Source organism: Galleria mellonella, unplaced genomic scaffold (genome assembly GCF_026898425.1).
Source record: "Galleria mellonella isolate WM207_F2 unplaced genomic scaffold, CSIRO_AGI_GalMel_v1 utg90, whole genome shotgun sequence".
NCBI classification, from domain to species: domain Eukaryota; kingdom Metazoa; phylum Arthropoda; class Insecta; order Lepidoptera; family Pyralidae; genus Galleria; species Galleria mellonella.
The window spans coordinates 1329866-1345499 of NW_026442172.1; the positions used below are offsets into that span (position 1 = coordinate 1329866).

General features: G+C 29.5%; 1 long non-coding RNA gene across 1 annotated transcript in view; it reads right to left on the bottom strand.

Annotated features, from left to right (window-relative positions):
- Positions 1 to 15634, bottom strand: part of LOC128202351 (uncharacterized) — a 29597-nt gene that overhangs the window by 11139 nt on the left and 2824 nt on the right. The window contains exon 2 of the long non-coding RNA XR_008253727.1: positions 13544 to 13596. This is a non-coding gene — a long non-coding RNA (uncharacterized LOC128202351). The remainder of the gene's footprint in view (positions 1 to 13543; positions 13597 to 15634) is intronic.

Here is a 15634-nt window from a genome sequence, read left to right on the forward strand (position 1 = left end):
TTTTGTTCGTGGATCGTACACTAAATCTAATATGTGCAGGCATTTGATGTTTTTTTTATACAACTTAGAATGGCAAACAAGCTGACGGCCCACCTGATGGAAAGTGGTGACCGTCACCTATAGACATGAGCAGTACCGTGGACATAACAGAGTATACCATTTCGCCCATGATACCCCCCATGCGTTGCCATTTCTGAGGACTCAGATGTTATTCCTCTGTACTCTGTAAATTCACGCCATATCCCACCCTTCAAACCGAAACACAGCCATGCAAACACAACGGCTTCACGGTAGAAACACGAATGGGACAGAGGCACCCAAGCAATCGATTTTTGTACAAAGTCTCCCTCTGGTTCCACCATATGTCGTGCAAATAATCAAAAATTCTCCAAATTAGTGGTTTATTGTCACTATTACAAGTAATAAACTATTTAAATATAGTTATTAATTTGTATGTATATAATAAAAAAAACTCCATAACTCAATCTAACAGGTGATATCTTAAAATAACGAGTCATAAATTAAACTTCGCTGTTTGTGTGCGAGTTACGATCGTCTGCATAATTTCAGAACCATTCGCGAACGAGTAGTTCTGAAGTTATTTTTTGTTGCTGTTCCATTTCTGCGAGCTCACTCTGTCCTTCGCTGGCTAACAAGTGTTTCTAGTATCGTTAGAAATAAGATGGACCTACCTATAAATATATCTTCGAATTAAATTTTTAAGATGGATCAAATTAATATATTATCTATGTTTCTTTTTCTCAGTACATTTTGCTTCCAATCTTTATCATCTAAGTTGTATAAAAAGTCATATTCAATTATAAAGCGTAAAATATATTATGTTAAGGATTAAATGGTGAATAGATTACATGCTTTTCGGTAAAACTGTTTAAAAGGTACTGTTTAGAATTCGCTTTTGTACCATATATCTTTATTAAATGGGGTTAATATAAAATAATATTTAAATTTTTATTTAAATATTATTTTATATATATTGATATATTTAAAGTTTGTAATTACATATACGAAACAGCATGTAATTTATGTCTGTATATATGTATCACTATTTGGTCACAACATAGAATGAACCGCTCCTTTCTTTTTCATGGTTACCGTAAGAGGCAATTAAGGGAACTTTATAATTGAGGGATGGATAGTAACGGCATGTCTTAAAACATCACTAAAGCTTCCTAACTAATAACTACTACTGATAAATAATAATAAATAGTATTAAATATTAATAAATGCGGTTGTCAAATCGTCTGTAAAGCATGACAACTACTGGAAAAAAACCCCAATGGCAAATACCGAAAAGAAATGGCCATCCAGTTCAGTAAAACCTGGAGGTTTTATAGGTGGTTTGGGACAGTTCCTTATGAAAGTCTATGAGGAGGTTTATGTTCAGCTTTAGACATTTAATAGCGGATATGATAATGACAATATACTTTAATCTATTTTGTGCAGCTGTATCTTAATACTATTAAAAATAATTTGTTTATAAATATACAAATTTTAATCTATATTAATCTAACGTTACTGATGCGGGTGAATGGCCTCTCTTGTCCTCTCGCAAAGCTGTAAGTCTTAGAAGGTCTCATACTGAAACCTTTTGATTTACTTTGTAATTTTACTGCATGTTAAAGTTTTAAAGGTCAAATTACCCATTTAAAAAAGAAGATTTAGTAATAAACTTAAAAATACAAATATGTATACTTAAAGCATATGCTACGAATTTTATCAGTGTTAAAGTTTATTGCGATATTTGGTTGATTGGATGTATGGAGATTTGTTATTTAATCACGTTTAAATAACTGATTGGACCAGAATACATTTTAGTACTCAGAAAGGAAGTTAGAGTTAGATATTAATGTCACTAAAAAAATTTAGAGAGGTTAGGTAATAAACATTATCAAAAACAAACATGCGATGCATCCATCTTTTTTTAAATACATACTCTTTATTCAAATATTATTATTCATCACTTGGTAATCTAATGAAACTAACTTGACTATAAAAAACAAAGTCAAATTTTATGAGTTCTTTGCTCCAAAACTCTGAATATTTAAAATTAAAATATAAATTACTTATGAGTGAGCAATAAACGCATACGTACATACATCATTGACATAAACAAAAACCCAAGATGTACAATCAGAGATTAAGAAGCGGCACTGATAATAGAGTATATACATATAAATTATGCATTTATTTCTAGTCAGCGAGTCATGTTTGTATATTTAGTATTAAAATGTATTAAAATATTTTTTGTATCCGAAAGTATTAAGTAAGTTGACGGCACATTTGGTGGAAAGCGATAAACCGCGAACAACCCTGAATACTGTAACTCAAATGGTATATATGTATGTATGTATTGTATATATTGCTATATGAAAACAAGTTTCATACCACTATCCTTAATACTATGTCAAATACCTTCATGCTACTTTCATTACGAAATGTGTGTAATAAATGTACTTATTTTAATATACATTCTAAGCTCCCGTGATAGTGATATAATTATGGATATATATAAGTACATACCTACATAAAATACCCATTTATAATTTCCATAACACGTATCACATCCGTATTATGTAGTATGATGAAAGAGGAAACCAGAATAGATGGCCTGTCCTCAGCTCGACGCTTATTGCCGATTGTTGACCTACTGCCGTGGTATTGACCTTCCCTATCGTTCTCAATGATACATTCTCTTGTTTGGTAATTCCTTGTATCTTTCACAAAGACAAATTATAATAATAAATAATAATAAACATCATTAGTTCTGAATAAATATGTATATATTTTGGCAAAATAATAAATAGTCTATGCATCAGTTCTCTTTGACACATAATTAGAATATGCAGTTAGTTTTCATTATTATGAAAACACATTATTATGTCCAAAGCGTTAAAAGTATTTTGTATTAATGTAATTTATATGTGTATATGATAGTTTTAGCCATTTGAAATGTAACTGATTAAATTACGATTTAATAAAAAAATGTTAGTCATGATTATCATTATTGCATAATTATCATATTTTTAAAACTTTTTATTATCTATTAAATAAACTTATAATTAATAAAAAAAATAGAAAATTATATATGTCAGATAATATTTTAGGAGCCCTTTTTTAATATTGCCTTTGTAGAGTGCAACAAAAATAATAAAAATTACCTGAAACATTAAAAATTACTTCAGAATTTTTATAATTACCTACTATTCTGCCTTCTGATTTTTTATTACAAAAGCAGTTTCTTAGAATTTTTTGCTCAGTGGTCAATGAGCAAGCCTCCGTAGGGCCGACGTCGAGTGACCTACATATCTCGGAGTATTGACCTTACCGCCGTATTAAATTAACCAGCCATGAATTTGTATCGCTTGGTTCTTGGCATCAAACCCTTCACGTTATCTGACGTGATCATTTTAAAGTAAGCATGCCATCTACACATGTAATAAACTTTTTTTGTCTCTTTCGCGAAAATAGAGATGTTAAAAGTATGAAGTTCTTCTTTGTCTATGCGTTCATATGTCTATTTTTATTTGTCTATTGTCTATTTTATATCATAACTTCTAAACAGTCATGTGTTTAAAAAAAGCTGAATAAAAACTTCAATTTGATAGTTGTCTGAATTTTATAATATTTTGAAATATTTTTAGCTTTTAATTTCTTATTTTATATTTCGTTTACAGTTTAACCATTATATTAATTATGCAGAAAAAAAATTATAACTAAATAAATATATAAATAGTTTTATTGTTCATTTTACCTAACATAATAAAGTTTTAAAGCGTTCTGGTGCTAATAAACTAATTACTAAATTTTATTCAATTTTTTTTAAGATTCTCATTTTTCAAAGATATTAAAATAAAAGATTTGAATTTTTTTTTATTTGATATAACTTTCATTACACTCTATTAATTACCAGTGATTTGTTTTCAATTCTATCGCGATAAAAATTTAAATTTAGAATTATGGCTAATGTTCAGATCAGGGTTAACGCATACCTCTAAATGCTCGAGTGAATGTTCTACTTCAAAGAATTTCAAAAAGAATCGTGCGTGAGTCTAATGTTAAAATAACATTTTGTGGTAGCGTAAGCTTTTAAGTTATAATTTTTGGTAATAGCCAAATAGCTAGTGTCCATTCTATTTAATGTAGGTCTGCCATATTGACTTTTAATAATCTATTAATACATTTGTAACGCTCACGTTATTTCATGAGTACACTCAGTGTTGGCTAACTGCCTTGTCGACGGTGTTTACTTTAATGATTTGTCATAATATTCTATTTTGTAGGTCGTGTAAATTATATAAGTACATACATTATGTATGTATGAACATTAATGCACTATAATTTATTTCAATGAATTATAGTATAAGTAGATAGGCCTCGGTATAAATTTGAATCAAGGAGGAACTTTTTTTAAGTTATTGCATTTAAATTATATGGAAATAGTAATGTTTTAATCAGTTACCATACGCGTAGATTTTTTAAATATTTAACTTGAAAAATTACAATAATATATTTACTAATGTAACCTTTTAAATTTTGTATTTCTGCAAACATGAAAGTCACTATTATAAAGTTAATTTAAAGCTGCGGCATGATTATTATTAAAATAAGTTGCTACTAAACCTGTAAATATTTACTATGATAATTGAATCAATTCTAACAAGATATTCATTATCAAACGCTTTCTAGAAGTCTAGACTTTGTCTCTATTTGTATACAAGAAGATATATTTAGGTATAGATACATAAATTGGCTGATTTATAATTTACAATATGATATAGTAAAAGAAATCTGGACATATTACCCAGAATATTTTAAGTAAAAGCAACATGTCACCACAGAAGTCTTCAGAACCTTTAGAAGTAAGTATATTTATACAAACGCATAATAAGTACCTTTAACTGACACGCACTTGTTTTAATTTCGATATAACAAATGTATCTCATGATGACACAGAGCTTATAGTACCTATGGATGCTGAGAGCAGTTCAAACAACTTAATAGAGGATCGTCACGTTCAGGTTGTTGCTCCATGAATTTAGCACATTTCTGTTGGTCGTGACAACAGGTCGTAGACATTTGTCACTTTGCTTTCTCATTAGAGCGTTACATTTTCTATGCTCACTATATTCTTCCATCTATGTACAATAATAAAAATGTTATTTGTTTAATTTGGGCGGCTTTTGTACTAACTTTTTAAAGCAACTGCTAATAGCAAATTGTTCAAGATATTTAATATATGTTGACATTTATATCAAATTTTAACTGTTCATTGTTGAACATAAGCCTTCTCCTTTGAGGGATATTGGCATGCGCAGTTAGACTTTGGAAATGTTTTAAGAGAGACGCTGACATAATTATATTGAATATACACCTAAAAAAAAGTAATACATAGATTTATTATCATGTCAATCTTTAACTATCCACTGCTGAACATAGACCTACCCCTAAATAGATTTATACGAGTATATAGAAGATAATTTGAAGGTTTATAAAAAAAAAACTTATATAAAGTCTTCTATATTTCAGATCTATTATTCTCAAACTTCTGAATAAAATTTTAAATAACATTGGATATGTATTCTTCATTAAAATTTCTTTCAAGTAAATATTTTAATTAATAATTCCAAATGAAATGCCTATTTCTTTTTAAATTATTTTGAATTTAAATTTTTAAATATGTCAATAATTACATATTCGAAATAATTATAGAACTCTATACCTCTATTTCATTTGTGTTTTTATCGTGAAACAGTTGTGTTTGCATAGCTTTGTTTCGGTTTGAAGGGTGGAATATAGCAGTGAATTTACAGGGTACAGAGGAATATCACTTTATTCTTCCGAAATGGTAATACATGGGGAGTATTATGTGTGAAACAGTGTACTCTGTTGTCCATGGTACTGCTAATGTCTATAGGCGACAGTTATCACTTTCATCAGGTGGGCCATCAATTTGTTTGCTATTCTAAGTTACATAAAAAAAGCTAGAGATCGCTGGCGAAATACCAAACTTGAAACTTAATATTTTTATGCCATCTCTCGCTCTATAATATATCGACAATAATTTCATGGTGTGTAGTATAATTAAGATTTATAACACGTATCTAATTCTATATGTGGAATCAGCTTGTGAATCTCAGTGAGTGGATGCATAATTAAAACACAATATCTTGACTATCCAAAGTTATTATTATACTAAATGTAATGTGTTTAGTTCTAGCAAACACTATTATTATTATTATTATTCAATGCTTTTTCCAGACAGAAAAACCTGTCACACTGCGACCTTTCCATGATCTTTTGTTTTAGCAGACTTAATGTCTGTCAATAGATTGAAAATATTTTTTGACTATCTTTTGTGGAATTGTCGTCGTAAGTTTAACAAATAAAATAATGTTAATATAACTAGTTGAACAAAACAAAATAAATCAATTATCTTTTAAATAGCCCACACCTTTCGAGAATGTAGTGGATAATAAATTATTAAATAGGAAGGACCTAAGTGGTTTTCTTTTTATTTAAAAAAGACGTTACGGTCAAAGAATAGCTTTTAGTTTCAATAAAAATATTTTAGCTTACGAATTTAATACATGAATGCGTATCAACATAAAACTGGTTGGCAAATATTTGCACATTTTTTTATATAAATTTGAACAATTTATATACAGTTATAGTGTTTTCCAATTTTGGTAATACTGTTAAATAATTAATTTAGTAAATTAATTAGTTAAATAAGTATATGTTTTAGTATTTATTCCAGTAAATTACATTACTTTATTAGTAATACTTTAGTAATTATTAATAATTGTAACTTATGTAAAACAAAAAGATCAATATGTTTAAGTTATTAATGAACTGGACATACAAGTACATACTTCCAATAATCTGCAATCGTTATAGGAGAAAGATCTTTTAGTGAGTATACAGCATAGACAAACGTAGTGTAAATAGCAGAAGGGAATCAGTATTCAGTATATGTAATTGTGTATGGTCCCACTGCAGATTTTTGCAATATTCGGGGTTTTTAGACTAGTAAATTTTATATTATTACATATTTGATGGCTAAAATTTATTATACGGTAAGAATTAAAAGTAGTATGAACTACTATCAGCGATTTAAGCGCTACGTTTTCTATTAGTGCATCGTTGCTTTTTAGTTTTTGCTATCTTTGATGAACAATGTTGCAATGGCACGGGACAGGATATGAACCGGTTGCCCTGCAGCCTGTGCAAGCAAAAACAGCATCCTATCTGTAGGACCGGTGTTTGTTAAGAGGTATGTATGTAGTCACAATCATCTTGATGTCTGGCGCTTATGCTATAGCAATAAAGGGACACAATAGCTACCGTTTATAATCAGATTTAACAGGTATTAAAAATAACCAGAGGTTGCATCCGTACTAACATTATAAATAGAAAAGCGAATTTGTTTGTTATCTCTTGGAATTTTCATATCAGCTGTTAACTGTCCACCAAAGGAATGAAATGAAATGAAATGAAATGAGTTTATTTGCATTAAACAGTTTAAAATTATTACAAGCCACGTGGTATTATTTTGGCACCTGTTTAATTGCCTTAAAAGTTGTAGGCATGCAAATATTTTACATTTTATATAAAAAAAAAACCGGTAAACAAAATTATAATTCAATTACATTATTTAAATTGGCCTTACATATTAAAAGTCTAGATTATAGTACATTATGTCATTTATACATGGATGAATGGTCCCGAGCCAAAGGACAGTGGGCCATTACTTCTTGGTTTTTGCCACTGAGGGGTTTTGCCAGTAGTTGCCATGCTTGGCAGACGTATTGACAATCGCAGTTAGCCTTTCTTCTTGGTACTTTAGCATAACTAAAATACGATATATCAATTGTTTTTAGTCTTGATAAACCAAACCTCTGAGGATTATAAATAATTTAATAATAATAATTTCTTTTCATCCAACATTCTTTTCATAACGTTATATGGTATTATCGTCCGGCATTTAAGTGTATTAAAGTTTAATAAATAAGTAAATGCTCCTTGTCTTTGTCAGTTATTTGTCTTAGTCAGTAACTCATTATACTTTCTGATAGTATTTTTGCGGGATGCGACTTTGAATTTCTTCCGAATATCTATATTATTTTTATCGTATTATTTTTCTGACAAGTTTCAAGCACAACTAGTTTTATTGCTACTGGGCGACTTTACTTCTGTGGACCAGTTCAATTGTAAGCAGACTGGTTTTTGTTGTGAGTTAAGAACAACCCAGATTCGGATAACTTAATACGAAATTTGATTTTGTTTCTACCTTTTAAAATATATGACTCGAGCAGAATTTCGAGACCACAGCGCTATAATCTTGAGAAACCGTTATATATTTTTTTGTTTCTCCATATATAAATATTGGCAATCCAAATTTAAATGAATTAATATGAAGAGCTGCATAAATCTCCACTATTGGGATTCACATGTAATTATTTATTTTATAACCGGTCTGTTTGTCTGTGTGTTCATTTATTAGAGTTAATTTCTCGTTGCAGTCAATAATTTTATTAATCTTCATAAAAGATTTTTTTTTTGTAAAATAAATAACATTTTATAAATTGCTAGCTTTGTTTCTTGATAAATTACTAGATATGTTTCCTGATTGGGATAAAAAGTAGGCTATATTCTTTTTCATCTCGTAATATATATATAACAAACGTTATAGTGATTGATTAAGCTGTTAAGGCGCTAGAAGGTACAAAACAAACAAATTCCCTTTCACGTTTATAGTGTTAGTAAGGATTTGTATTAACTTTAAAAGTTCTATATTGCAAGATTTTGCACATAAGTGAAACTGTCTTAAAAGAAGTACAGACCTTAATTATGATGATACTCTACTTTTTTTATTTTATTATATACTAGTTTATACCTTCTACTGACATAAAAGTAGCCTATGTCTTTATTTTTTACTTGAAAAGTAAATAAATATATTAAATTCTGTGACGATTGGCTGATCTGTTAAGAGTTAACAAGCTTATTTTTATAATTATATTATAACTAGGTATTAGAATTATATATACATAGTATAGTATAGTAAGTAAACAACATTATATTTTCTGGTAGGTATGAGTAGGTACGTGTCTTTCTTATGTATCAATCGAAACTCATTATATTAAATATATCTAAATATTACTTGTAACGTCTTATTTGTATCACAAATGTAAAGACCACAAGAAACGACGTCGATAGCACAAAATGATAAAATCACATATTATTGCGCGGCATTACACAAGCGACCGTAATTTCGCTACGTAAATTACGGCCAAGCTCGCTGCTTGCGTTCAGGCATGCAAAGAATAAACAACCTGTAATAAAAATACAGACAGACTTTTAGGTACAAATACCAATTGAACATTAGTAATATAAAATAATTTCGTATTTGCATAGGTGTCCTGATTACAGTTCACATTAAAATATTCTTTAATAATCTCACCGATATTATTGACATTAATTTTTAACTATACCTAATACTAATACTTAATACCTAAGTATAAATAAATCTCAATAATAATCTCAAAAATAATTTATTACTTACTAATATTTGTATGTCATACGACACATACTGATGATATTATGATACGTCAAATACTACCTAATTAATGCATATAATTGAGATTTCAGTAGTGGAATCATGTTTTTGTAATATTTTTTAATGTTTCTGTGTAAAAGTATGTGCTTGTGATTTTGTAGATATTTCGTAGTTAGTAAGTTCATATTTCGACTATGCCTAATTACATTATTAGAATTTATAACATTAGTGTTACCATATATTACATTTTCATGTAAATTCTTATGGAATAGGAAGAGAAATTGAGTGCTAAAGACACTAGTTTTTCTTTATAATATGATGCTCAATAATATTTCATAGCACATATTAAAAATTTTCCTCTAACTCCTCGCAATATTGATATCAATAGACAAGAATAGTATCAATAAATGAAAAATGTAAACAACACGATTCTCTAAAAGGATTTCTTAAAGTAGGCATTATTTGTATGAATAATTTATTTATAATCTATTATAGCAAGAAGGGGAGTGCGGCGGCGGGGATTGTGGCGTGCGCGGCAGTGGAGCGCACCGCTGCTGCCACAGTCATGGTCAAGGCCTATATTAGCTCCAATGTAATGTCCGATTTATGTATACTTTTTGCATATTTATTCATATACCGTTATTGGATCTGTTTATGTAATAGTCAACTTTGAATGCAGATTTATTTCCATTTTAATATCTCGTTCAGATGAATTAATATACATTATTATAGCTAGAAACAGACTACAATTTCCAAAATTCTCGAATTTTGGAATGCTTTAATGATTTTAAAAATAACTAATTATATAAACTGCATAAAAACACAAATTTGGAATAAAATAAAATATGTAAGACCAAGAAGCTAACAAAGCTGTTAACTGTATTGAAGATAGTGTAGGTAATTATAGGTGGGTATTAACCTATTGAATCATTTTAAAGCTATAATAATATAGATTGCAATTACTGCTAGAGTTTATTTGTCATAATTAACCATTTAATTACACTAATACTGTAGTTTCTAAAAAATATAATGTACGTAATATAATGATACCGTACACCTATCAGTCGATTACTGTACTATAATGTTTTACTATATCTATATAATCTAGTATATTATAAGTATTCTTTTTTGATATATAATTGTAGCATTACTTTATATATTTTTCTGATGTATCACCTACTATTATTATTGTACTTGTATATTATATATCGTATATATATTAGTTTTTCTTCTCTTCGTCCTAGTAGTCCTTCTTTTTTTCTTATTTAATTATCTGATTATGATCACATCTTGGAAATAGGGATAAGAAAGAAAAGCGACACATATTCGTACTCCACCGTACGGATAACACCTACTTCGATAACTCATATACATTAGACATAAGTCAACGTCTTCGTATACGTTGGTTTTCCTTCATCTATTTGAACTGATATTATGAATATATTAGAGGTACATATATATATTTATATGATAAAAGTGGCTTATTTTAATCCTATAATACAATACTAATCATACTAGATATTTTTTAATGGATGATAATGGAATGGTAACCCCACCCGCGCTATCGGTATATACCGGCGGGGCACCAGTGAAGGATGATAGGTGAAGATGAAGTAGGTCAGTTAGCCCACCGTGACGAATTCAAAAAGAATTTTTCACGATGGTTTCCAGGGGGAACCACGTGGAGGTCGACCTAATAAGGCATATTGCTAGCAATGGGGCTGTCAAACTCCATTGCTAACAATCCCTTTCCCCCCATGCTAGGTATTAGGTAAAAGTAGTAATTACTTTTAAAGTTTAGTAGGTTCCTTAAACCTATACTTCATATATATAACATTTAGTACACCAAATATATATTTACAAATATGTATGATAAAGCATCAAATTTTTCTATTGTTATCAATATATGGCCGTGTGGTCCCGGCATAGAATAGGCCACCCCTTCCTATACTGTGGATGTCGTAAGAGCAGACTAAGGGAGAGCAAGGGATGGGCAGCAGCGTCCCTCTTAAAACATCTCTAAAACCTGACTATGGTTGCCGACCCGCCTGCCAAACGTGGCAACAACTGGCAAAACCCCTCAAGGGGAGGTTTATGTTTAGCAGTGGACAGTTAAAGGCTGATATGATGAATTATAACAATGTTTTCTTCTCGATTTAGTGTCATCATATTTAGCATACTCACCTATATACAAATGAATATCACAACCAATATTAAATATGTTTTTATGATAGGAATACGAGTAAGTATGAGCATATTTATAAAGAGTTAAATGTGTCATCTACCGTTTAACATATGACAGTTTTATTAGCAAATATGCAAAAATATTTCTAAAATATTTATATATTATTAATCGTAAACCACAAGCATAGCGCTTCTATTTATTACTTAAATAAAGCTTAAATATAAATATTTAAGCTTATATTTAAATATTTATACGGTGTATATATAGAATAGCTTTAACTTAATGAGTATAAAAAGACTCAGATTACTCTAGTGATTTACTCTTAGGTATTTATCTTAATAAAAGTATAAGTAAGTAAGTACTCTTTTATCTTAGGTAAGTAACTATTAGCGTGCGGCTATAATTTACAATAATTAACTATATTTATAGATATGTTTAACATTAATTGAATATTGACTTTATATATTTTGTCTTGCTTATAAACATTATCTTCTTCAGGTTGTCAGCAACACGTGCTTAATTGTTTCGGTTTGTAGAGTAAGAATGTCAGTAAAATTTGTGTTACAAGAGATACTCGTATAGACATGTATTTTACCAGAAAGAAAAAAAAAACATGAGGGCAAATTAAGTATCAATTTACTAAATGTACAACCAAAAAATATATCTATTACAGGTGCTGTTGCAAATCAAAATAATAAATCTCTAAATATGACTTGTTTCTAACGTATAAACATAAAGTGCTGATTAACCTGCAGATAATATGCCGTAAATGTCAGATACTACAAAAGGATTCGGATCCATTTATCTCATATACGTAAACTGGTACTTGATTGAAATCTCTATGGCAAGCAAAAATGTGGGCGTCTCAAAGAAGTCTGATGACGTAGCGTTGGCAGAAACAGGCAGCACAGGAAAGGTGTGGAGACAGAAAAAAAAACACTAAATATAAAATAATTTTGTACCTGATGTATATAACTAGCTGAAACTCGTAGGTTGCCTAAAATACAGAATTTCTTGGATTACCAGGGGAAATACTATTTGTCGTTACATATTTTTAACGCGTTGTTAATATTGATATACTTACTAGGGTTAAAAATAGTCGTGACTTCTAATATATAATGATTGTGACTTCTAATATAGAATTATTAATCTTAATAATTGAATCTTAATGTAATATAATAGTATATTAATATATTTTGGCTACGACGATGAATTTGTGGGAACAAGGTTTTTTAAAATAGGAGATATGAACATTAACTTTGTAATTTTAAGTAGAATTACATTTATACGAGACGCAAATTACAATTTTTCTATGAAGAAATGTTCCTCGCTTAGGACAAAAACAATGATTTTTGATCAAAATGTTTGACGCGATCGGTTATTTAAGTTGCAATGACATAAGCGAACCTTGTTCAAATTGAAGATAAACAAGCACTAAAGTGTGTCGAACATTCATGAGTTTCTTATCTTTTTATGTTCTATATCTCAGACCAATGTCAAAATTATTCAATGGAACTATATATAAAGTATATATCTATAAAGTTGTATATAATCTTTATATGCATCAAAGTAGGATAATATAAAAGAATTATGGTATTCTGTCGGTTATTTCACGAGCTTTGTCATGAATTGAAGTAAGAATACTAATATAGTAAGGATACTTTACGAGTAGTTTTAATGTATCTTATACATATTTAGACACATATTTTTTATATCACTTAAATGGTAGACAAGCATACAATCCGTTTGATGGTAAATGGTTAGTTAAGTACTGTACTTACTGTGGTCTATGGACGCCTGTAATATCAGGAGTGTCACGCGTGCATTTCCGACCCTGAAGAAGATTTAATAATGTTATTTTAGAAGAATCCCATACTGTACTGTAGTCTCTAGGAAATACCTAGACAGGCAGCTAATTCTATAACCTGTGTGTTCGCGGGAAAAAACATAATGAGCGACCATATTTATTATTTATAAACTAGTGATCTGTCCCAACAAAAGGTAGATAGATAGAAAGTTTTTTTTATTTTATATTACCTTTAATAGGTAAATTTTTGATACCTCTGGCTACATAACATCTCTATTTTTTAAAATAATATATAGCCTATATAACTCGCTGATAGTGTAGCTTTCTATTAATTAAAGAATTTTTGAAATCAATTAAGTAGTTTTGAGTTTATACAAAATTATAAACTTAAAATTATTCAAATAATAAAATCTTCCCTCTTTATAATATTAATATACATAAAGAGGGGGGAAAGGGATTGTTAGTAATGGAGACTGAGAATCCCATTGCTAGCAATATACCCAACTAGGTCGACCTCCTCGCGTTTCCCCCTGGAAACTATCATGGTTAATTCCTGATGAATTCATCATGATGGCCTAACTGGCCTGTTTTCATTCGCATCTATCACCCTTCACTGGTGCTCCGCCAGCGTATCCCGTTAGCGCAGGCGGGGTTACCATACCATTTTCACTCATCAAAAAAAAAAATACATAGAGATGAATAATTTGTCATAAAATATTTTCAAACGCTGAGTCAGGTTTTGTAACTTATTAGTTCTTAAGAATAATTTGCATGTTTCCAGTTTATAATTATGAGAACAGTGCCCCCATTCAATCTTTGCACATAAAGAGCCAGACACAAGGGCTGCGAATCGCTGTTAATCCATCAGACAGCTTTTGTTACCTTACAAAAGACATGTGTAGGCGTCTTAACAAAGCAGTTCGCATAATCTGTAAAAACCTTGATTCTGATATACTTGTACTCTAGGTACATGTGAAGGTTAAACTTAATTATTGTGACAGAAGTCTCCTACGATATATTAAAATTTCGTTGATTTATTGAAGTACACGGACTACCATATTAGTCAGAATTACAATGGTTTCAAATATGGACGCCACCAGTGTATTGTTTAATATCTTCTAATGCAATAGAATTAGGATTAAACCGATTAAATCGATATTGATTTGATTTATTCAAAACGGCCAAAAAATCATTTATGGTTTGATGTGATTTATTTAAAAGTAGCCTGCCTAATAAATAATAAACAAAAATAGATGATAGTATCTTGTCATTGATTACTATTTAACATCTGTGAATATTTTGTCATAAATTAAGCAAAATTTGCTTGTCTAAAATATATTTACCCAGATCTTTTGATCAAGTGATATTTATTGTAAACAACAAAGTAAACTATTTATTGAAGGTACGGTTATCCATTTATACGGATCATTAAAAGGCCAATAAAGTTATCCAATCACCTGTATCCGTAGTTTGCTAGTCCGTTACTTTACACAGATCCTTAATTAACTTCCTTGGATTAGATTAATATGTGTTTAGATTATTTTTAAATGGATAACAAGTTCAAAATCACTGTCTATTACATAATTTTTTTTTGTGTAAAGGTAGTGAAATATTTGGTTAGCTGTTAATTTATTTTATAAGACAGTATACTTCGACTGTTTCGCATTTCAAAAGAAAAAAACTGAATGCTTGTAAGATTATTTTTTTGTTCGTCTGTCTTTCCGTCTGTCAAGATACTTTTTCTTAAGAACGCGAGGAGGTAAGCTGAAATTAATATCAAATACTCAAATCTATAATCGTTTGAAACTGGGAAAAAATCAAATTTCTAATTCAACATGATCAAACTATGTAGCGTATATTTTGACATTTGAACATGGGAACCCAACCTTATAGGGTACTTCCCGTTGACCTAGAATCGTAAAATTTGACAAAAAGCAATATCATACAGTATAAGTAAAAAGAAAATACTCAGTAAATCATAAATTTATAGTAAATTTTTTTCTTCAATTATTATTTTTCTTTCAGTTATAAATTATACAGAATTCTCGGTGCGCAAGTTCGACTT